Source organism: Athene noctua, chromosome 1, assembly GCF_965140245.1.
Source record: "Athene noctua chromosome 1, bAthNoc1.hap1.1, whole genome shotgun sequence".
NCBI lineage: Eukaryota > Metazoa > Chordata > Aves > Strigiformes > Strigidae > Athene > Athene noctua.
In genome coordinates this window covers 141,449,255-141,475,042 of record NC_134037.1, presented here as the reverse complement: position 1 = coordinate 141,475,042, position 25,788 = coordinate 141,449,255, and the positions used below count along the sequence as shown (strand labels likewise).

General features: G+C 38.9%; 1 long non-coding RNA gene across 1 annotated transcript; it reads right to left on the bottom strand.

Moving 5' to 3' along the window:
• Positions 1–495: 495 nt before the first annotated feature.
• On the bottom strand, positions 496–25,787 carry LOC141971192 (uncharacterized). Its single transcript, XR_012635262.1, has 4 exons — positions 25,723–25,787; positions 17,321–17,459; positions 16,766–16,839; positions 496–595 (listed from the first exon to the last, which is right to left on the bottom strand). It is a non-coding gene; the product is annotated as an uncharacterized LOC141971192 (long non-coding RNA).
• Position 25,788: the final 1 nt, after the last annotated feature.

Sequence of the window (25,788 nt, the reverse complement as noted above, 5' to 3'; positions counted from 1 at the left end):
CACCATTTACTTACCTATACAAGAGTGCTTAGTAAAGACATGATGAATATAGCTATCTCAGCAGAGACACTTACGACTCTATTGCATTAATATGCCTGGACACTCATTTACTAAATGCAGTTGTTAGAGAATATATCTTCCCATAACATTTTAACTTCCTTATTTAATCAAAAAAAAAAAAAAAAAAAAAAAAAAAAGAAGAAAAGTAGAAAGGGGTAGTTACAGAGCAAGAGAAAAAGGAAATAGGCTCTATATTGTATTCAATCTATGGAGGAGGGAAGAGGTAAATTCTTGTTTTCTTCTGGTGCGACGTTTTATTATAGGACAAAAAATCAGTAAACATCAGAATGACTGAAATGGGTCAACACTGTTCATGAGAACTGCTAAGTCAGAAAGAAGAGATGATGGAGAGTGTAAAAGGAGATTAAAGTAGCAGACAATTTGAGTTAAGCAATAATTTTCTTACCTGGACAGGATCAGAAGGATGACCTCACCGTATGATGACATCTTCCTCTACCAGGTGATAAAATAGTACACTGCACTTTTTGGAGGGAAGAGATTCACATGTTGCTATACCTTGTTCAGTTATGGTCACCTGAAATACAGAAACCAGCATCTCAAAAAACAATGACTGGATTTAAATGGAGAAAAGATCTTAAGAACAAGCAGCAAGTAATTCCAGGCTTGTCCCTAAAATTTCACATTTTTAATGAGCTGTTAACACTTGTTTGGTTCACAGAAGCAATTAGGATTGACATGCTTGTACAAACATGCATTAGTATAAAATTTTAACTGGAATAAAACTCATGTTTCTGGCACATCAGAGCTCTGACACAGATTTAATATATTGATAAGAGTCACTATTATTCCTCAGGCTTCAGTACAAACCATGAAATTCAGAATGAGTTTTTAATACAAAAATAGTAATAAGTGAAGTGCATTTGTTCAGCCCTGTCTGTAGCACATCTTGGGCTTCACACATCCAGGGCAAACTGTCAACTAGCAACAGCCTTTCTTGGAAGGCAGTCTGAGATCTCAGAAAGGTACTAAGATAGATTCATGAGCTTTGACTAAGACATTAGTAGCAGCGACTTCAGCAGAACTACACATACCCTAAAATGTTGTGTCAATTAGTTTATGAACTGGAGGCTATACATAGTATTCTCCAATATGCTGTTTTACAAATCATTCTTTGAAAATACTAAACATTACCAATAGACTTTGTCTTACTGTTTCCATTAGAGAGGCTAACTCCGTTGGTCAGAAGTTTCAGCCTGATGCGCTCCTTGCTAAAACAGCACTCCCACCCAAGTCAACAACAGTGCTCTATGGGACAAAGCCTTCAGATTATATAAGCACGGTATGTGCTATAGTTAAAACTGTATCAGTGGTGTTTGGCCATGAATACTGTTTTGCTTTCATCTGTTATTATCACGTCCTTGATGCCCAACTGAATGGACAGGGTGTATTCAAGAAGGGTTTGCTATGGATGAATATGCTCCTGAATATGCAATATGTGCTCTTTTACTGCTGGGTCCTTTATGAAACTACCTGAATATTAGTGGCCCGAAATTGATATCATTAAGGTTTAATGAACTCCTGATTAGCACTAATGAACACAACTGAACACACATTTTATTAAATGATTTGTCTCTTTTGAAATGAAAGTAATGTTGGGCCCATTAATAAAAATTATTTGGGTCATTTCTGAGCAACTGTTGCACTCCTTGGAGAATAAGAAGAGAAATCAGACAGTGTGCCATCTGATTAGTGTTTCAGCAGGTCTAACACATCAATAGTCAGGGTTCACAGGCTGTGTTGTCTAGGCTTAGTAAAGTCAGAGGAAAAAAAAAAAAATAAGTTTCTATGAATGGCTTTTGACAGGAGAGATATGTCCTTCTGATCTAACAGGATCTGAAATTATATCGCATACAAGAAAGGGAAGGTCTCTGTGCCCTAGTTCTAGGTAATACAGTAGAAGCAACTGAGAGAAAGATACTATGCACACACGGAAAAAAAAACAAAGGAAAAAATTCACCACCACCACACACAACAACCAAACATGACTGGAAAGATAGTATTTCATATTATTGCATATTTTCTACATCATCTTCTGGCTGAAAGCATTTTGTAAGCCACATGTACCAACATCTATCCATCCACCACAATATGCTTGCTGCACTAGTTTACACAGCCTGAAGGCTTAAAGATGGAAATGGTATCCAACACTTTACAGACAGACTGAGGAAATGTTAATGAACAACTGCTCCCATTATGCAAGGGTAAGATGGAGTTAATTGTCTTACAGTACAAAGTCATAAAATATCCATAAATACTCTTGGATCTATGATGACAAGTGATGAGAACATCACTTCTGGCTTCTATTTTAGAACCCTACATCTCACAGCATCCAAAATGACATGCTGGGTTATTAAGATACCATTCCAATTACCAAGCAAGATTGCTACCAAATAGTTGCCCCCTTCCTATATTAACTCGGTTGTCCCCAGGAGGATTTCCTTCCAATTATTCAGTCAGATATGAAGGAGGAAGGAGTGACAATAACACAGCCCAGGGAAGTGTTCTTCAGAGACTGCATTATCTGCTCACAGGTAACATAAATAGACACCGCACCTCCGAGCACTGAAAAATGCACTCTTTTCTTTCTGTTGTCATAAATACTAATGTTTTCCATTCCAACAGCCCAGCAACCCTGAAGTAAAAATCAGTACATTTCTACACAAGTCTCCCATCTCCAATATGTGGTATATTTAAGGCCCCGATGATGCTGAGGAACCTGAAGGAAGTCAGTCACATATCGCAGAGTTACTGGCATAGGTAAAAAAATAATAAAAAATAATAAAAATCAACAGGCACCTGTTGACTTAATGGATTTTTCTCTAGTGCAGGCTCATTATAGTTTTGAAGTAATTTCTCCCTTTCTTAAATCAAGTCCTACTACTGTCAAAAGAAAACCCAAGAACATAGCTGGGGATTCAGAGCATTATAATATAAACTCTCTGTACATCAACAGCCAGACCCAATATCGCTCACATATTAGCTAGAATGATTAATGTAGAAAAACAGCAGCACAAATAGAAAGACTAATGAGAACTTTACAAGATGATTTTCATGTAATTAAGTGTAATGGGCTAAATTCTGCTCCAAATTGTTCTGAAGTGAAACCAGAAGAATCTGCATGAATTTTGATAGAGGTACCCTGGATCAGGAAGAGAGAAGCTGCTGGCAGAAATTGACCTATTGCCAATAATACCAGCTTAGCAAAACAGCTGTTTTTCTCTACCATGTAACTAATCAAATGAATCCACAAAGTCTCAAAATAGATTTCCTGGAAACTTTGAAAGGTTTAACACATAACATAGGAGATAAAGACAGAGCACACAGAAGTGGAAGAGTGTGCAGTTGCAACATGCCTAACCCAAAGCCTTGGAAAGTCACAGGGAATCTTGTTAAGGATTCTAGTCTTTGGTCTAGTTTTATTGATGAAGGGAGGATGTTGATGATCACCTTTCCTATCACATGAATAAACACAAAGACAAGGTTTGCCCTTTTGCTATTGGTTGTTTATGGGGCTGAAGAGGCACAAGGAGGCTGTGTAGAGAGCTTCCCTTTGGATGAAACTGAGGAAGACCACACAAGACCTCTGCACGTGGGCCACTGAAGTGCTGAGGCAGCTACAACAGGAGCTGGAAAGGCTTTACAACTGCTGGCAACGGGCATTGCTGTCACTTTAAAAATGTTTAGAATGGGTTCTAGCATGCACCAGTAATGAAGGTGGTACTTCAGAAGCCACAGTCTCCCCACAGAAACTCCTGCAATCTCCGAATGTCACCTCTTCTTGAATGGCTCCTCTGTTTCTAGGAAGAAACACTGTGTCCTCACTTAATAAGTAGAGAGTTTCTTCAAAACCAACATGCACGATTTATGTTTGTTCTCTTCTCACCTGCTTAAGTAGACAATCTTTCTAATTGTTTACAGAGAAAACATTCACTTTCATTTGTGGATTAAGACATCACTACTTTAAAGAGTACTAAACCAAATTCAAACCTCAGTTATAAAAGCCAGCTTTAATTAAAAAGCGAAGAAGAAAATAAATACATGCTTTCAACTTGGAGAAGTATAACCCAGGGTAGAATACTGGGTGAGGGGAGGGTTTTCTATTATTTAGGATCTTCAACAAAACTACCATTGCTAAAAATCACCTAGAATACCTAAATTAATAAGTGGGCTGCTCTGAAATTTAACATAAGAAAAATAACCAAGATGTCACAGGAATGTGTGTGATGCAAGCATTATTTATGGAAATAAGGTACATACTGTAGACAAAAATTGAGTGGTTCTAAGAAACAGGCATTATAAAATACTAGCATGAGGGCAAGCATTTAGTATGTGATAAATCAGACTTTCTAGGGCATAGAACAACCTGTATCTGCTTGGGATCCTCTGTGAGAAAGTTTTTCTATAATATACATGTTTTAAGTCTGGTACTATGTACTACCAGTGCTTCTGATAGACTCCTGTTTTGAATGACAGCTACAATTATTTCTAAGACTGTGGGCATATTTAAGTTATAAATGAATACAACCCCAAACTAAGAAAAATCTGTAATAACACACCAAGATGCTTTACTCATCTTCGTCCCTGAGAAAACTGTGTTGAAAGACAACATAGCCACTTTTAGGGCTTATAACACAAAAGGATGTGGCACAATTTATGCACATGAGACCACTGCTTTTATTAATAAGTGGGTTAATCATATTTCTTTTTAATAAAAATTGGAACTGGTTTGCTATAAAGTTTAGGAGATGCACATTATTTGACATAACAGTGAGTCTATATTTCTCTGCAGTGAAAAATTTCAAATGATTGTTTAGAAATAACTCCCTTGGACTTGTGATAAGTATTAAGCATCAGCAAATTTATTTCTATTTAATTATGAGTAAATTAGAGGTTGTTTTAAACATTAAGAATCTGCTTCATTTTTAGGAAAGGCTTCTCAGGGGTTGGAAAACAGCAAAGAAAATCAAGGGCTTAGGAAAAAGGAATATAAAAAAAATAATTACATCTTCATTTCTGAGGGCAAAAAAATAAATTCTGGATTATCTCAGCATCTTATAAAGAGATAAAACATTAAAGTTATGTACCTAAAACCATACATTATTCATGAAATGTAAAATGTGCATCCTTAACTAGTTATTCCCCCCCCCGAATGTAATTAAACCCCGTGGCTCTTCTTTCAGGGCATGTAAGAATAATAAAAGAAACCGTTAAATAAAGAATTAAATTAAAGCTCCTGGTAAATTTATTTGACAAGAATTTCCATTATGAGGAAAAAGGAAAAAAAAATATATTTTCAGTTGCCTGCACAACTACAGCTTCAAGAGTAGCTGGTCCTAGAAAAGACATGGCTAAATTTAACAGAAGTATGTTCTTTTTATCTAGGCAAGTCATCTCTCCTATTTAAGCTTCCTTACCTATGTCAGATGATTGACAGCTGGATACCATTCAAGACACCTGTGTTTCATCTGAGTGGCAGCCTGAAAGTCTCAGGGGACTTTTCTGAGCTTGTACCACAGGCAACGGGTCAAAATATTTACTTCAGACAACAACCATGAAACTTCATTTGCTGCTGTTATTTTCTTTCTAATTAAAGACTCATTTCAAAGCAGAGTGGAAATAATGTGTCTGCTGTGGTTAATATTTAATCAGTAGTCTAGCGTGCCAACCGTGTATCCCTTGTAATAGCCCAGGGTCAGTGCCCTGGATCCCACTGGGATGCCATATGGCTGTGTCCAGAACACTGGAAGCCACAAATGACCCATCATGGGTTGAGTGATAGTATGAATCAATGAGGATACTAATTATTGGGTTTGAAGAGCTGACTCATCCACGATGAGAGTGAACATTATCTTAACAACCTTGAGTATTTCACATCATAATATGAGATGTGCTATTATCAAAAAATAAAGCAAACCAGATTCAAATCAACGAAGTTTTTTCTAGCCACTTACTGTTAAATAATTTAAATATGATTTATCTGTACATAATGCAAGCATGATGCTTGCACTGGTTCTCCAGACCAAGGATAATATCATAAATAAATTCTGGTTTGGATCTATTTAGAATCCAGACCCCCAAATGTCTGTATGAGAACTGCATCCTTTCTTATGCAGTAACAAGAAGGGCATTAATTCAAATATATTTTTGCAAATGGAATGTTTCTCTCTGATTTCACAAGGACCTGGACTACATTTTGAAATACAGAAACTGGGAAAGCACTTAGGCATACATTCAACCCTCAGTGAGAATATATGTCTGTAATAAGGCATCTCCTGAACAACTATCAAGCCTGGATTTGTTGCTCATATGTTCATCAAACCTAGAAGCCTGTCCATAAGCTGCACTCTAGAGAGCATAGCATCCCCCTTTGCTGTGCTCTTCTAGCAGCTCACTACATTTTCCCAGTACGTTAGAACTCCTGATAAAAGAAAACCTCATTACTGTTTCTGATTCATTACTGATATCTCGGAAAGTAATTTGCTCTGAAAACCAGACTGCACTCCAGAGAGTGCAGGATCCCACCTTTTGTAGCGGGATGTTAGGCAGATAGGATACCATCAAACATATCAAGGATCTTTGTGAAAGAAGAAGCTATAAATAAAACTGATTTAAGCAAGTCACGGTTGCGAACAACTGCTCATCTTCCATGCTTAGTGTCAAGACAACGCTTAATTGTTTAGCCAAAGCGAAGCTGGAAACAGTTGCTGCTCCTGAAGTCAATTGCATGACACAAGTTTAAGGTTCAAAGACCACGCGCAAAATTCAGACTCAAATAGCATCTCGCAGGCAGATCCTTCCTTCCTTTAGAGACTGAATTTTCTTTTTTTTTTTTTTTTTCCCCTCATTAGTAGTAGGGCAGTTCGTCTACTGCACAAAGATGACTCAACTCAAGATGTGATCTCCAGCAGAAAAGAGTTAGTATAGCTTTAAATTTTATCTCCCCGTGTTGTAGAACATGAGACTCCTAAGCCCGTGCTGTGTGTGCCTCCTACAACCTTTAGGTTCATTAGGCGGACGTGGGGCAAAACGGGCGCTCATAGGCTAGCCAGCGGGCACCTGGCCGTGGCAGTCTCCACCGGCATTTTCTGGTGAACTGCAGAGGTACCTTGGGCGACAAACGCGGGCTGGACCTCGCTCCAGTCCTGACTTGGCACTGAGGAAAATGCACCACCCCCTGCAGGCGCCGACCCCACGCCCGGCCGCTGCGGGCCAGAGGGACCCCGGGCCCCGCTCGCTGGGCAGGGCCGGGCCGGCGGCGGGGCCCCCCCGCTCTGCCCCCCGCCCCTCCGCCCGGCCCCGCAGGGAGCGGCGGCCCGGCCCGGGACAACCCTGTGCGGGTCTTTAGTCCCCTCTAGCGGCTGAACGGCCTCGGCTGCTGCCCGCCGCCGCCACGGCCTCCGCTTAACTCCTGCCGGGCCCCGGAGCCAGCGGCTGCGTCCCTCCCCCTGCAGCTCCCGCACACCGCGTGCCTACGGAGGAGCCACCCGGCGAGCGGGATCCTGCTGCGGGATGTGCCCGGGGGCTCCCGAGCTCACACCGCCCGCCGAGGGCGGCCGCGGATGATGCTGAACCCAAGCAATTCACTCTCTTAAAAAAACATTTGCGACTCATGGATGAACCGCATTACAAAATTAGAAAGCGTAATTATCAGTGTAATTATCAAGACGGGAGGAAGTATTCCAAGACCTGCATGAGTGTGCCAGCCAGCTAGTGCTGCTGGTCTGAATTCCTTCAGGAGACCTATCAAAACCGGGAAGGATTCTGTACAGGACAGGCCATTTTTTTTTCTAGTAGAAAAGGTACCTCCTTCCCTCACTTTTCTTTCAGCCACTAGAGGCTTCAAGTCTGCAGCTGGATCCTGGCCAGAGTATGTCTTGGGACTTCCATCATTGCAAGTCTACTCAGCCCAGCTCTGCCGTTTGGGAAATTGTATGAGAACCTCAGACTTCTGCTCCTGGCCTGGCAAACCACAGAGAAAACCTTGAACACGAAACTCTTAAAGACTGAAGAAATGGCAACAAATAAAAAGAGGCAGTGTTGTTCTTGGAAACAGAAACAGAAATTGACATTTAATTTTGGTTTGTGTCATTTTTGTTGTTGATAGAGAGCTGTATCTGATGGCCAGAATCAGCAATGCTGAGTTATAGGGTAAGTTTTATGGTCGACATCAACTGTACTGTAGTCTGAACAAGTGAAATCACTGGCAGAGAAAAGGTAGCAGAAGTATTTAATTTTGAGTTACATATATAGACATTCTCAAACTTTTCCCAACTTTTTTTTTTTTTTTTTACTAGAAAGTAAATGTAAGAATACAGCATGCACACATCCTCTTTCTATGTGTCTCGTGCCTTGTCGCCAATGCTCTATCCAGAAAAAGAGAAATTAAAACACTGGGGGGGTTGTCCTGCAGGTGCATGCATAGCTCTCATTTAGCCCTCAGTAAACAAACAGATTAGTTACGGAGGAAGGTGGGCAATCTACAGCATCCCAGGCACTTCTGTCTCCAACCAGGCTGAAGATTGTGTGTCTGAGCAGAGTAATACAGCACAGCAGTTTCCAAGTGGCCTTGTAGTTCTTCTCTGCTCTCTGCATTTGGTGGGCATTTTTTCATTTTACACATTGTTCGGAATTTGCTGCAGTGATTTCAGAAGTTATACAACTGTGTCAGATGCTCATATGAAAGACAACTATTTCTCTGGCTTTATTTTTCCGGAAATCCTTCCAGCATTGCTTTTCACAGAAACACCAGTACAGAAATAGCTGCATGGCAGCAGTGGAACTCTGCCTCTTTAGGTGCAGTGAAGATAATCTTTTAACTAGCAGACTGTTATTAGTTTATTCCTGTATTGCTATGTGATAAATTCCTCTGCTGATTCTATCAGATCATGTTAGGTACTGATTTTACCTATCCAAACTTAAAAAAAAGCAAAGATAACTTATTTGTCTTTTGTATTTTAACGACATCTCATTTCCCCAGCACCCTGTTCAGTGTTAATAGTCCATATAAAAGCTCATTCTCATTATTAAAGCATAAAAGAAGAGGGGAAAAGACACAGAAGGGAAAGATTGCAGCATGGTCATTGCTCTGAGTCCCATCTCCTAGATTTACCAGGTGTTTGACCAAGCTGAATTTGATCAGCATGTTATGTTACTGAAGGTCTACAGAGAGAAATTATTATCTCAAAGCACATTGCAAACATTGAGTGAATGCTACGAAAAGACACCCCTGTGAAGAAAGAGGGATGATTCCTTACTTAATCAATGAGGGGAAAAATGAAGCAGAGAAAGGTTAAGTGGACTTATCAAGGTCACACAGAAGAGGCTCATTCTGCTCACAATAAAACTTGCTTTAATGTTAAACAGGAGTGAGATTAGACCAAATTCAGAGACAGAGTTGGCATCAAATCCAGATTGTGGATTAGCAGCACTGACCTTTCCACCATGACGCCACACTTCTTTCCCAAACAAGAATTACTCTTGGAAGAGGACTCATCGGCTTTTCTGTCCAGATACAAATACCACTACACAAGATATCCAACATCCTGCATCCTCCATGTATACTCTGTGTTAGGCAATGATATACTTATGCCAAAGCAACATGAGCTTGTATAAAACTACATCATTTATTACTGTTGTTATTATTTGCCCAAACAGTAAATTTTCAGAAGAAGCAAAACTGTTTCTTCAAATTTGGTGAATAATGCTGTAGAAAGTAGGGAGAAGGGCTGGAGTACAAGACAGGAAAACAGAGAATTGTTTGGCAATGGCAATCCAGGTCTTGTCACCAAAAGTAAATTTGCATTTCAGTATAAAATTTTTGTCAAAGGAAAAGATCGGTTTTCTTTAAATATATAAAGTGAATCACAGCCATTCATTTTAGACTGAATAAAACACACCAAATAACCTTTATGATTGCTCAGTCTGATTTGCTAAGATGTTTCCGTTCTGAACCAGATTTTCACCTCTTCTTTTGATTTTACATTTTGGCTGGTGAACTGAAAAAATCCATTCATCACCTAATTTTATCATGATTTTACAGATGAGGAACTGAAGTCCAGAGAAATCATGTGAATTCTTCAAGCCAGCACAGAAAGTCTGTGGCAGAGCAAGAAATTGGATCAAGCCTACCAGACCTGTGCTAACACCATCATGCTTAAATCACCCATTTTGTCTGTGCCAGCAACGTCTGCAGCGTTTTGTTTAGCTGCAACAGATGAGTCAAACACATGAACTAAAATGAAATGGGCAGAACAGTGCAATCAAAATAAGTTGCTGTTACTCTGACAGCATCAGTTAGATTTAGAGAGGATGGAAAAAGAAAAATCACAGCAGTGGCTCTCTGCTTTGTACAAGAAGTCTGCCTGGTTCTGCCAGACACCCAAGGTACCTACGATAAGAAACATCCCACTGCTCTTGCAGCATGCCCCTGCCAAAGCTGGTTCATGCCCAGATGGCATGGGAGAGTGCACACCCCAACTGTAAAAAGCCATGTATCCATCCTGAGTAGGTTCAGCTCCCTCTCACGGCTGTTACTGTTATTTCTGCATCACTTTCTACTCAGTCAGGTTGTTTCAGTTTCTATCACTGCTTGAAAAACAAAAGCTGTTAGGGATTTGATTGCACTGGGACATGTCAGGGTTAATATTCCACTGCTGCTCCTTGCCCCATTTCAATCTGGTTAAGTTACTTGAGATTTCCCTACATGCCAGGCTTGCTTCAATGAAGACACTTATGAAACATAAAAGGAGGAACATCAGAGTCTCCTGAAACAACCTGAGAGCTGGCTGCAAGTCTAGTGACACTGCTTGAAAAGATGGCAATGAAAAACAAATATACCTCAAATTCCCCAGCTATACAGATACTGCTTAAGCATATTACAAAGCATTATGTGAACTACTGCTCCCCTTCCAGTCCTGTTTTCAGCAAACATTTAATTTGCAGAGCTATAGCTCTGGATAATGTGTTATTATGTTGGTTGTTCTTATTTAGGAATAGATCCAAATCACAGCATTTGAAGCCAGCATCATCATACCCTGAAAAATTGGGTGTGCTTCTATGAGGAATGTTTTAGATCGACATTTTTTGAAGTTTCTGTATCCTTTCTTAGATTTTAACCGTGGAAGGAATCTTTACCATCTTTAGGGTTCAAAAGCGCTTGGACCTCAGAATAGGAGTTTAAAGCTCAGCAGGGGACTCTGGGCAGTGCCAAAAGTCTGCACTCAAACATCACAGCAATCTTCCTGCAGCATGATTGATCATAGCAGTGTTGACTCAAGTGGCTGGGCAACTAAAAGGGAATCATAAGCTCCCATGTGAACACACAAGTGCAGCAACAACCATTTAGTCCTTTTCACCGCACATGCAGCATCAGAAAGCTTTTAGCCATGTGCAGGCCACTTTCCTCGCACTCACTCCCAAAGCCAAGTTTCTCCACCATGAGCAATGTGTGCTCAGCAAGGCAGCCCCCACAGAGTTGCAATTAGCTAAAGTGAAGCTAATGAATGTTCATCAAGGAGAATAAGCAGGGAAGAAATCACAAAGTAAAATGTGAGAAGGGCACGAAAGCAAACAAAGGGAAAGGAGAAAGTTACTGTATCTGCGCTGCAGGGAGGTGTTCCCACCCCAGTGTGTCTTATTTCAAGGTGATGATTTCAAAGGTCTCAGGCCAGAGTTGGAGGGAAAGGGACTCCAGAGCGGGAAGGAAAGGCAGTGCCCAGGTCAGGCTAGAAGAGGAGAATGTCTTAAAGATCTCAGCAGAAGGAAATACCCAAAGCAGAAGTATTAACTTTTGCAACTGACTGTCTGCTGTTCGCAATTGATGACAGAGTAAGGAAAGAAAAAAGCGATGTATCCATTTTGATAACTGAGTTTTCACACCTCTTAGCAATACTAAAAGCTATATTTCAGGTTTCTTCTTTAAGGATATGATAGAGAAAACAGGCTGAGCAACACATGAACTGAGATTCATGGGCTGTTCTCATGCATATTTTTTGGGTACCCAACAATGACCAAAACCACCCCTGTAGTAGAAAACCACTATAGGAATCTCCTAGAATTAAACAAACAAACAAACAAGCCAAACAAACAAAACAAATCCCAAACCAACAACAACAAAAAAGTGTTTGTCTATTCTTTAAGAAAAATATCATATTGGTCCAAGATTCAACTATCATTTTTTGATCTGATCATTAGCATTACCTTTACTTGATTAGACAACCTTCTTAACAAAAGGAGAGACACTGTTGCATTTACCATACTTCTTAGGCAGAGTTCAAGCTGTCATACTCTGGTCTTAAGATGAAGGGTGTCCACTGTCTCTTCCATTTCCCTGGTTCCAAAGATGGCATTTCTCCTTTTTCAGCTAGGTTGGTTTTCCTGACCATACACAGAGTTGCCAGCTGGTTGAAGGTATTCTAATGGTCTCACGACTGAGAGACTTCTGCAGTTGCCTAGCAGAGTATAAATGAGACCCAACCCTGTAAATTTACCTGCAAATTATTAGCTTTTTGCATGAGTAAATCCATTGAAATAAGTTCATGATTAGCCCCATTATAGTGTTCTCAGAACTGAAACATAAACTAGGAAACATTAAGTCAAGTACACCTTTGGATTAGTTGTCTGTACAGGCAAGCAAAAAATAACTGCAAAACAAGTTTGAAAGTTTCTATTACTAACATGAGCAAGACAAAACCCACTGAAATAGCCAACTGCAGCTTCTGAACACAAAGACCTTAATACTGAAAGGAAGAAAGGTGTGGTCATAACATCAATAATCTGATCAGTAAGAAATAAAATGATTGCTACAAATACAGCCTTAAAAGTTACCAGAAATCTACTGACCTAATGTTCATTACACATTTTTACTCTTCACTGGACCTGCTCATGCTACTCGGTGCAAGAGGCCAATAGAGAGAGTATACTGAGAAGCACAGATGACAAAAATGAAGCTAGCGTGATGGAGGAAAGGGGAACTGAGGTGGAAACAGGGGAATCTAGTTTCAGAATCTGATCATCAAACTTTATTATTTGAAAGTCTTGCATATATATTCTCTATATAACGTGTTATATGCGGACAGAGTGTAGTTTTAAATTAGATCAAGACTGCAAAGGCCTTCTGAAAATATAACAAAATCCAGTTTTTCATGTGCCAGCAAAACACTATTTATGGCCCCATAAGAGTTGTAAGAACTTAATTATAGACACAAACAGTATCTCCTGTAGAAAATAGCTTGCTTGCACATAGGACAGATACTCAAAAGGACTGGGGTTAAAGCTGAAAGGGTAATTTCTAGGTCAGATATTTCTAGTGCTTGATTTTGCAGCCTAAATAACATTCTTCAGATGTAAGAGATTTTATATGATAATTAATGATGTAGGAATTACTATCGTTATTGCTCTCAGTATGTTGTTTCAGGTGAGTTTTTCAGAACTCAGCCTCTAAAGATGAAGTGTAGTATTTGTTTTGTAGTTCCTTTCATGCAAACGATGTCCCCAAAATGTCAGAGTTAACTGAACTGTCACAGAGTCACTGAGCTGTAGAGATCATAACAAAGGGAAAGAGATATAAGGAGGCATAGGCAATGGAGGAAAAAAACAACCCCTAACTATTTTCACTTGAGTTATAAAGGAGGTAAAAAGACCACACAGTGACAGAGGTGAATGTTCTATCAACCTCTTTAAATAATTGTCTTTCACTAGGTATTGAGCCCTAACATTGTAAGATAATGACGTGTAAGTGGGACCATAATAGCTTAGGGAAAGACAAGAGGGTAAAAGATGGGAAAACAGGAATCCTGACAGTGCAGTGCTGAGACACTCTATTGGTGTCTGCTGGACTCTAGGCCTTACAATTGTATCAGCACCTGATGTTTTAAGCCCCACTTTTTTATTTCACAAATACAGAGCCCTATTACTATCATAGTCATAGTACTGATATATTGCTCTTCACTGCCTTGTGTTCGCAGCTGTGGAGCAGCATTAAAAAAGCACAAACACATACATAAGATAGGTCAAGTTACCAACAAGTCAAATAAAAAGCTCCTCCACCCCCCGGTACTTCTTTTTTTTTTAAAAAAAAAAAAAAAATCACTAAGAGCCACCATCAGGATTTTGGAGGAAGACTAGCACATACTGCTTTAGAAATACAAGTGCTAGGATAAAGAGCTTACATGAAATGCATGTGCATATACAAAGGACAACACTCCAAATTATAATATAAACTGCTGTTTGCGAGATATCAGACCACAACTCTTCACTTCTGCAGAAACATAAGAGAAAGATGCAAGGGGAAGTATAATCAATATCAAGTATGCTCACCAGCTCCTGCAGAGAAGAGTTGCAAACATGCTTCAAAACAGCCGTTGCTTGAACATCCCACATTTAAAGGGACTGCTCCAGAAAAACATCCCAGGCAAAGGTCTTCCAAGATGACTACATGATAGTACCTTGTTATTCTGAATATAGTTTTTCATCAAAAAATTAGAAATTGTGAATATCAGCCATGGTCTTTAAAAGGCTTGTATACATATGGTTAATCACATCAGTCCCATTTAAATTGGACCATGTGCAAGGGCTTCTAAAATTTGAGTTGCTGACTAAACACAAGAGTTATTAGGCAAAAGTATCTGTGCATAGTTAAAACTAATTATGTATTTGTGCTTGCCTGAGCAAGAACCTGAAATGGTTCTTCTATGACTTGTGATGTGATTGGAACAGTATGTGAAATGTGTATCTCTTTAGATACATTTTGATAGGATGTATACTGCTATGTCTGTGGTCGTAAGGAGAAAGTGAGGGTGAGAATTTTATAATTTTTTGTTCCACAGTTTCCTCATATTGCTAAGTTAGAGGTGAGGAGAGGATTAGGCTCTGAGGAATCAGAAATAATATTAACAAATAAAACGAGACAGACATACACATTTTTTAAAATGTGTTATCAGCTTCCTGACTGAATGTCAGTATTTATTGTTTACTTCTAAAGGGGAAACAGCACAGTCCACTTCAAACACTCGCAGGCTTGATTTGCTCATCTCACTCCACTCCAGTGAGAGATCTGTACCACAACAGAAGGAAGAACAGCTACTCCTCCCTCTGCACTAGTCTGCTTACACACACAAAGGAAAATACTTCCAACCTATGTTGTCACTGCACATTTCTAAAGTCATAAAGCACCCAGCTTTAACAGAGCTCTACAGAGTAAAGTACATGCCTATTCAATATGATAGTCTGTTGAATTTTGAAATTTTTAAAGAAATTTTTACTCTGAGCCTCACAATCACCTGTAAGCCTTCAACATTTTAGGAACAGTTTGAGGAAATGTCCACAAAGTTTTGAAAGTGACAGCCACACCCAAAGTAGTATTAGAGATGGACTTTGTTCAATGGGAACCACAACAGGGAACCGTGTCACAGGTATCTACTTGCCAGAAGTAGTAAATACCCAAAGTCAGAAACACTGAGGATTCAGGTGCAGCCAGTCATCCTCCAGGCAGACAGGAGTAATAGTGGCACTAGTTCTGCATTGCAATCCACACTGGTGTAGCACTGGAACCAAGAGGACCTGATGTCTCTCTGTTCATGGCCTTGGAGCTCTAACAGAATCACAGCAAAGGCAGCATCACAAAATTATGATAATCATTCAAATGGTCTCAGATTTCAGCCCATAGGAAATTATTTTTCTGTATGAGACATTCCTATCCCACTTCTGCACCCAAACAGTATCATTATGGAAGCCGATACAGGAAGACGATCACCTGCTTTGCAATTTTTTTACTTAAGCAACTTATAATGATTTCTCAATATTGCTTAATGATCCTGCTTGCCTTGACTGTTCTGTGGAAACTTATCAAGGACTACTGTGTTCGTCAAAAACAGGAGACGTCCTTGGGAAGCAGATATATTCTAAACAAGCTGAGTCTTCGCAGAGTACAGAGAGCCATGTATGGACAGTAGAAAACAGTATCCTAGTGCTTTTAGATAAGATAGAGAGAGTAAACCGATTGGTACCACTCTTGTTGTTCAAGAAAGTAGTTAGGAGGATCTTCACATGCTCCAAGGAACCAGGTGAAAAGCACAAGGTGAGGAAGACTGTAAGCCTTCCTCCAGAATACCCCTGAAGACGACCACCAAGAGGCAATGCACAGGCACAAGGATAACATGAACTGCTGACACCAGCCTTTTGAACTAACCCAGACTTACTAATATATATGTATGTTTGTATTGTGTGACTCTATGAATATGTGTATCTACACTCTATACATTTCTGGTAAAATGTGTTGTTGATATGCAAGCTTTGTGGAGAAATACCCTAGCACCCTGGCGCCAGAATAAACATACCTGCTTTATAACTCTCCCCGAGTTGTAGAGTCTGTTTCTGCGCATCAGAGTTTCCATTATCAAAGAGTTTCTTGGCCTTTTTTTGGCAGCCACTAAGTTGTCCTATCGTTCTACTGGTGGGTCTTTTTTCCTCATCTTTAATATCCCTTAGTCTCATAACAAGCAAAGTAAAACAAACTAAGAAATGAAAAAAAAAAAAAAACAAACAACCAAACAAAAAAACCCCCAAAACAGTAGTTTCATTTATTTTTTAAGTTTCTGTCTTCTTTTAAATATCAAGTGCAGGAAATCCCTTCCTACTGACTAAAGAGACACAGTTAGAGGAAAGCATTACAACAGCTTTGTTGTACCTTGCAAAATTCTGCCCACGAGGGAAATGTGTGGTTTCTGGGATTCTTCTGACACAGACTGATTCCCAGTCAAACTGCAAAGAAAAGACAGCATCAGTAACTTTGAAAAAAAGAGGATGAAGGAAGAGCAGTTCAGGAATGAACAGCTTTGGTTCATTTACAGCAGCTGAAAGATTTATAACAGTAGAGCTTGTGTGAACACCTGGAAGAATATATTTGGGTTGAACTTTCATCTATCAGTTGATACCATTTCAACTTTTACTTTACACCACTGTGTTTTATGAATTCATCATTCAGCCTCTTCCTGCTCCCACCAAGGTGGGACTTGCTGAGTACATCATCAAAAAGATGAAGGCCAGCCTCATCTGATTACCTGATGACTGCTCAGCAGGTTCGCTATGGGGATTGCCACCACTCAGCAACTCAGCATGTATGAATCTTCCATTGGGATTTCTGGCTTCCAGATTCAGTGGCAGTGAATCCTCCCTGATAAACAGGTTGCAGAAGTGAGGTGTACTTTAATTTGAGCACAAACAAAGGAATTCATCTTTCTACCTTATTTAAGATGCTTTACCAGATGAAAGCCTGTTCTAACAGGTAACTCGCTTCACTCAGGAGATTCAGGTCAATTCCCACTTCATCAGCAGCCTCTGTATGTGACCTCCTTAATCTATTCCACATTGCGATTTCCCAGCTGTGAAATGGAAAAATTCCCTGCTTCAAAATGATGAGAGGATAGAATCCATCAAGGATTGTGAAATACTCAGCTATCATGGTGAGGGGGAACTTACAAGCACATAGACAGTGATACTTCATTTTAAAAGCTGACCTCTGCTTCTGTAGCATTCACAGTCTTTGCTCTTTTAGACTCATCCCATTTACACCTTATGATTAATATCAGTAATTTAGCATTGCTATTACTCCCTACGTTATTATAGGAAATACCAAAAAAACAATTAAATAGCTCAAAGAGCTGTGTATTGGCTGGGATTCTACATTGAGATATACAGCATATGGGCCATAGGTCTCTCATGCATTTAGAAGCATTTTTCCCCTGGGTGGCCCCTTCATTGCTTTACTATATCATAATTAAAGCTAAATTGCATTTGGAAAAACAAAATGCTGGACATTTTGTGATGCATTATTCTTGGCCTGGATTTGTTTTGCTTATTCACTCAGTAATTTGTGAAACTCAGTAATTTGCAATGGGTATCCCAGTCATTAGTGCAAATTATTCTCCTTCTACTGTATTTGCATGTAATTGGCTTTTGAAATTAATTCATTTTAATTTCTTAAAAATAATTTGTTACAGGATGTTATTTTCCTTAAGAGGGTTTAATTTCTTAAAAGTGTTCTTCTAGGATTGTGATTAAGATGCATATTTAGAGGAGACATTTGTATACATTTACCTCCGAAATTTATGTTTCATGTATGTATTCAGAATTAGTATGTGCCACATTCTGGGCCATGCTTAAATTGCTTGTTTGGGGTAAAACAGGCTTATATTTGACTCCCCTGTGAACCAGAAGATTATCCACCATATCTGGGGCAGCACTTACACCATAACCATATCACATTACTTTCCAGGGAATAATCATACAGAGATGGCCAGAGTTTTCACCATGAGTATCACACTGAAATCTTGGACACCTCTGTATATCCTGGACACTTACATGGATTTTTTTTTTCTTTTTTTCGCTAGCATTTCTCATATATTAATGTATTTATCATGTGAAGTATGGAAAGTACTTCTTCCCACATTTGGAAGATAAAGCTGCATTAAGATGAGAAAAATTTTCTAGTGGAGATGAACTCTGAACCTTGATCCTCATCTATAAACACCTGACCAGCACATCCTCCTTTTGTGCCGCTCCTATACCACTCAAATTTAGAGTATCCATGAAGACCCTTGGATATGTGGTAAAGAACAAACAGCTAAACTGTTTAATTGGGCAATCTCAGAATCCAAGGTAATAGACAAGCAGCTCCATATCACCAAAAATATTCTCGAAGCTTTGGTGAGGCTCTAGCTAAATATTCGGTTGTGGGTCCTTCCTCCTAGTAACATTAACACATCTATTAGAATGAGAAAAAAAAAAACATTGTGTGACAAAACCTGGTACTCTTTACACAGAAGCTCAAGTGCTGGGTTTGGGGTTTTTTTTTTAGGACATTGCTGGCTGTTAGTTAAATATGTGCTTAGGAGAGACCTGAGTGCAACCTTTTACTCCAGTGACTCCAGCCACATTAAAATTTCAGCCATTAAACGCAACAAACTAGATTTTTGGAATGTGACACTGTCTAAAAGGTAAAAAATAATAATAATGGAAATTAGCTTTGTACAATGATTCCTTTCAAAGTGATGTGCCTTGGGCTGTTTAAACCACTGAATGTCAGTATTCATCTTCCTTTCAAATCTAACTTTATGCAGACTCCATATATTACCCAGCAGGTATCTATCTATTCATGCCTTTTGGTTGCAAAAAAGTCTCAATGACACTTTGAGGACCACAAGGCATTTTTATATCACTTAGTTAAATTAGCACGTGTGTGTATGTGCACACACAATACAATACCTTACATATAGGGTAGTGGCATAATACTGAGGCTTTTGCATATGAGCAAAAGAACAGCCATCGTCATGATGTGTACCAGTGCAATTGGGTGATTCTGCACAACTAAAAACAAAGGCAAAAGAAGACTGAGATCACACCCACAGATATACCTCATTCACATGTGACCGGAGATCATAACAAAAAGTACCTCATTTGGTTTATTTAATAAGCACTGGGAACGCAGTCTTGAGTATATGTAACACAGGGAAGAAAGTGAGACTGTGCTTGCAGGAATTTTCACTCTAGGAGACAGACAGGCAGTGGCTAAGATGCAAAGCAGCAAAGCAAATGGAATAAGCGCACTGCAATGTGCATCTTTTCTGACTAGCAAGGCTGCAGGAGCTGCAACCATTTGGAATGAAAGCTTGGAGAGAAACAGTAAAAAAAGAGTGGTTCTTATATCCTAACTGATTGTCCTTTCCTTTTTTCCTTTCTCCCATCCAACATGGGGGAAAACAAGGAGCTTGATTTTGTCAGCACTTAGCAGAAAATCTCCTTGAGAGGACAGCAAAGACATGGTTAGTTTTCAGGATGCTTTTTCTGAATTTTATGTTTCCTAAAAAAAATAAAAATCCTTGTGGGGAGTAGACATATTGCAATTATTGTTTCACAGAGATTCTGTTTCTAGTCCAGGCTTTTTTTCTGAGTAGGTTTTCTCACAGATGGCAGAAAAAGTTGGGGAAAAAATATTTGTGGATGTGGAGTTATAAAGAGATTTGAGCACTGAGATGGAAAGCTTAAACACTTAAACCTAATGCAGAAGGTGCAGAAAGCTCGCTGGTTTTGAGCTTTTAAGAGTTTTAATGCCATTAGGTAGAAATGGACTGACTGGAAGATAACATGACAGACTGAAAATTCAGAAAGAGCAACACACTAAAGATGCGTAACATAACAGAGGCAGCTGAAAGCAGTGTACCAGCTAAAGTCCAGAACTATGCTTTCATATAAGGCTATGACAAAAAAAAAAAAAAAAAAGTATTTTTACAACATATGAATAGGAACAGTGGCCAGATTACTTCCAAGGAAGAATATACTATTTACAAAGCCCTTTAGAGATTCACTGGGATCATTCATCTGACTATACTGAAGAAACACTTCAGTTTAGTTTTATACCTTCTACATTGGCAGCATATTTTTGGCTATAAGCAGTTCTCCAAGGATAACTATTCTGTGAGCAGCAAAGAAATTTCCCCTTTTCTTCACCAACAAAATCTGAGGAGAAAAGCAACTGTCCAGAAGGTAAGAGCTCAAAGCAGAATCAAGCTGGATGCCTGAAAGCTGGGAACTACTTGACAAAACCACAGCTTGTGTAGGAGGACAACTGTATTACTCTGTAATATTTCCACCATGTATTTCTTTCCGACAGTCTGGTTTTCTCATTCTTTCTGAAATCTAGAGAATATCTCTGTATCAGCTACAGCTCTATCTGTGAATTAAACAGCCCTGGGACTGTTCATAGAAATGTTTCATTTTATCATATAGATGTAGCCATAGTATCTAGAAAAAAAGATATAGCTGTTTTCCTATTGCTTTATGAAGCTTATGACTTCTAAGGACTGGATGAGCTAATCTAGGTATAAACCTTCCTGATGTCCCCGCAAGTCTTCAATTCAGTTATTAATATCATTTGCACTAATTGCTCTGGGAAGTGTTTCCCATCCCATCTTGTACTTTTAAGAGTGGATGACTGGCTCCATACAATAGGTGGGATGTACTACAATTTGAAGGACAAATATTCATGTAGTGTGTGTAATATTCAGACTGAATAGAAGTTAAATAAGTAAGTCGCAGATTCCAGGAGATGATCTAGCGCTCTCTTGCTACAGGTATATGTCCTGGTTCTCAAGTGCAACCAGTAGAGCTAGATAAGGAAAAAATGGAAGGCAACGTAACAGAAGAGCCATATGTATTTCCTTCCCTGAATTCTATGGCTTTTATTGTAGTTCATCTTCCATCACAAAATTGTTGTCATCTCTGGTTTTTCCTATTTACTCCACAGCAAGTGAAGGTCTTTCAGGAAGAAGATGCCCAGTCGCATATTTTTTTTTTCCCTTGGTCACACACTTAGGCCTAGGGAAGCTCTGACAGAGTTGAAATAACTCTTACAGAGTTATTGTTAAGGAGGCTGAGGAGACTTATTGCTCGCTACAGCTTCTGATGAGGGGAAGTGGAGAGGGAGGTGCTGAGCTCTTCTCCCTGGGACCCAGTGATAGGACACATGGGAATGGTTCAAAGCTGCATCAAGGTAGGTTTAGACTGGACATTACAAAATGTTTCGTTACCAAGAGGGTGGTCAAGCACTGGAACAGGCTTGCTAGAGAGGTAGTCAATGCTCCAGGCCTGTCAATGTTTAAGAACTGTTTGGACAAGGCCCTTAACGTGTTTTAACTTTTGGTCAACCCTGAAGTGGTCAGGCAGTTGGACTAGATGATCATTGTAGGTCCCTTCCAACTGAAATTTTCTCTTCTATTCTATTCTAATGTTCTGATTAAACCCAGGAGCCAAGAATTTACTCATATAAAGAGGCAATGATTCAGGTCTAGAGAATCTCCACTGACTTTTGTGGAGTTATTACCCAACTAAACCTGTGTAAATGAGTAATGAACCAATAACCTGATAGAACTTGAGGATATACCAAAGAAGAACTAATGAGGATAACAGATAAATCAGGTAGAACAAACTGAGTTATGGGGTGTCCTGGGTCCATTCAAACAACATACACATACTGAAGTGAAATCGATGAAGAAACATCTGGAGAGAAGAGATACAGGCCCTATCAGCACTGTATCTTAGGAGCTGTATCCTGGAATACAGTGACTCGAAGAAAATTTTGTGAGTTATATTTGGATAAGCCATGGTGAATGCCACACTGGGGTAAGAAACGCAGTACATTTCTTATGCACTAGATGCTAGAGCATGGAGGCTGCATATAGGGAAATGATTTACCTCTGTTACATTCATGATGCTGATACTAGAAAACTGCATATATTTTTAATAGACATATTTAAATATATTATAAACACTAGAGAGAGAGTAGGGAAATGCCAGACAAATTACTTCAAGACTGGAGAAAATATTTTACAGTAGCAGACTTAGGAAGTTCGGTCTGTTTACTTTATCAGAAGAGAAGACTGACAGCTGACTTGATGCCAGCATATAAATATCTTCATGGGAATAAAATATAAGGTGCTAAAACAGCGTCTTTGTTATTAAAGCAAGGAAAGACATAGATACAGTATTCAGATGGAGAAACCAGACAAACTCAGAAAAAAAATCACACACTTTATTTTTTAAACAGTATGGCCAACCCACTAAAGCAAACTACAAAGGAAAACAGTAGATGTTTTCAGATCCAGGACTAAATATTTTCCTTGCATTCCCATATTTTAGTCAGCCCTAAACCTGAGCTCAGTACAAGGGCAATTAGGTGAAAGTTAATAGCTGGTAAGAGATGGTATGCCAGCATAGATGATACTGGATCCAAAGCCTATCCCCTTCCTCATGATGGGCATCCTTAACAGCCCTTGTATTTTTATAGTCTTTAATACAGATTTCACATATCATTTTTGGGAGACTAGCTCAAGAGTGGAAATTTATTGTCACTTTTGCACTCTTGCTTAAGATGTCTGGAAAGAGGGAAGGATGAGCCAAAAGCCCCTCCTTACTGTTTTGGAAATCATTCTCTCGTTCAATAACACACTGAAAAAAAAATAAAAAAATAGAATGTCAATAGAGGACATACTAAGATAATTTTAATGAGAGTTACCAGAGAAATGCTATTTCAGTGGCTTCTACATACTTTGTAAACATTGTTTCCAAGCCCTCTGTTAAACAGAACAACAAAAGCTGTAGCTAGTCCTATTTTAGTGACTTAAACACAGTGATAACAAAACCAGCAGCTTTTCTTTTCACTTCCAGAAATCAGCAACGTCAGCTATTTTCATCATGCTGAAGATAAAGTTAAACCCAAACAGCTGAGAGACGACTGTTGACATTTGCCTCACTGTTCTACCTCTAGGCTTCTTTCCCTGTAATTCTGTACAAAACTTGCCAGGTTTGTGCTGCTTTTTAAAAACAGGATTGGAGCAAGTTCAAAGTGAACTAGTTGTTCAATAACTTGTTCCTCTGCCTTCGTTCTTGTGATTATTTTTCCAGAATGACTGCATGAAAACAGTTGACAGTTTTTGTATGTCCTTGTTGTAAATTGTTCATGGAACTATTTTTTTACCTTCCCCCCCAAACCGTTCTCTTTGCTATTAATGCTACACCCCACTGGTAGTAACCAGTATTTATTAAGTGTGAACAACATTCTTTGGGACATTTAAGACACAGGGAACAAATAGGTCTCAGTTCTAATCAACTGTTACTGAAAATAGGGAATATAATTCAGAAAGAAAATCACCCTGGCTGAACCAGAGAATAATCTAGCAGACTGACTTTGTTTCTAGCATGACCATATTATGGAAGGATATTATGGAAGGGCCAACTTCCAGACAGTTGTGCTAGAGAGAAATTCTATGGATCTCAGTGGGAACTTATTGCACTATTTAATATTACTGAGGGAGGCAAAATCAGTCCCATAACAAGTGAATATATTTTTAGAGAAATTGATTAGCATTAGTAAGCTTTGCAAAATAGAAATGAGGGTTTGAAGGCAGAACCGGGTACGACTACATATGAAAGGAATTCAGAAGACAGAGGAGAGAAATTTAAAAAAGGCTTCATGATAGATAAAGAACATAAAAGTTAGGAAGGAAAGATAAGAGTACATATGTAGACAAGGGAAGCTGTATAAGGCACTGAAGGGAAAGAGCATTATCTTAAATTTCTTGGAGAAAGAGGGCCTGGATGAGGCCTTCTAAATAACATTCAGAATGGCAGTCTAAGGTTATTTAAGTTCTTGTGCTTCTGATAGACAAGGGTAAGATAAGACTTCAGCTGGAAAGAATTAGAGTAATAAAATATAAACCTGTGCTGGAGACTAAAGAAGATTTTTGAGAAAGGAAATCAGAATCAAAATTTTATCATTAGACTTTGTGCTAGGAGACAAAACAGTAACACCCAATGGGCCTTTGAGAGAGCCTGAAAGATTGTGATGGGCAGGAAGCTAAGGAAATTTGTATCAGTAGAGAAAAAAAGTGAATTGGAGAGATAATCCTAAATGAGAATACACAAAAGTCCTTTGCATCTGGACTATGCAAAAGGCTATCCAGTTTCAACACAGGGATGGTACAAAAGCAGATGAGATCATTCAAAATTGCAGCAAAAAGACAAGCTGGGAGACAAAGTTTTAAAAATATAGGTGACTGAAAGGTGCACTTAGATTGTGACTTCTTTAAATGAGTTCTTGTCATCTCCCATTGAACATCTTTTGAAATGAAATACCGTGAAGCAATACACTCAAAAGTGACCAAGTATCCATTTAAGAATATGCCAGTAGGATTGAGAAATTAAAATCAAAAGACGGTATGGAGGAGGAGGACTCAACAGCAAGGAAATTATTTATTAGAATATAAGAACCATGGGAGAAAGGTGCTGTTGGTCAAAAAGAAGTCAAAATCAAAGGAAAGACAATCAAAAGAAACAATAAAGATGATGCACCATTTGGGGAGAACTATTAGGGTTTTGACTAAAATCAGTAGGAAGAGAGACTGTACCAAGGACTATTAAAGATGAGCCCAGAGGAATAATAAAAACCGGTGAAGACATCAAAACACTCTAAATCAGTTTTTTTCAATTAACTGTTCTTAATGGAAAATCAAGGCTTGCTTTAATTATATTTGCTTTTCTCCTCTTCTGTGATAAAACTGAAGAGCAAAATAGTCGATCCTTTTGTTTTTTGTGTATCATTATTCTTTAACCTATTTTCAATGGCAAACTAGAAATGGAAAAAGGAGGAATATGCATTTTCAAACAAAAAATATTATATTGATTTTTGAAACTAGAGTATTTGGCTACTTTTTGAGCTTTGCAAACCAAAGATTATATCAAATGATTAAAGATGAAGAGATAAGCAGGGTGGCATTAAAGACAAAAGGCACATGTTTGGAAATTACCAGACTTGAAAAGTAAAAGAAGTAAAGGCTTCGTTTCTTGAACATTAGAGAATGAGAACAAACAACCGCGGTGTAAGTCAATGAACAGTGAAATGCAGATCTTTCACCTTACCAGTCTAATGGATCTCTCAAAACAGTAAAAATGCAGTGGAATCAGCTCTCATGCTAGTAGATCTTGACATATCAGGGGTTTTAGGAAGGTAAGCAGAGAAAACCATGGCATGAGTTTTTTCTTGACAGTCAATAACAGCTGCTGTAAGATAAAGAAAGGATGTTTTGCACGCACCAGGGCTGGATCCGGGATGCATCCTGTTATCCAAATGGATCTTTGTTTTTGAGAGTGTCTGAGCTG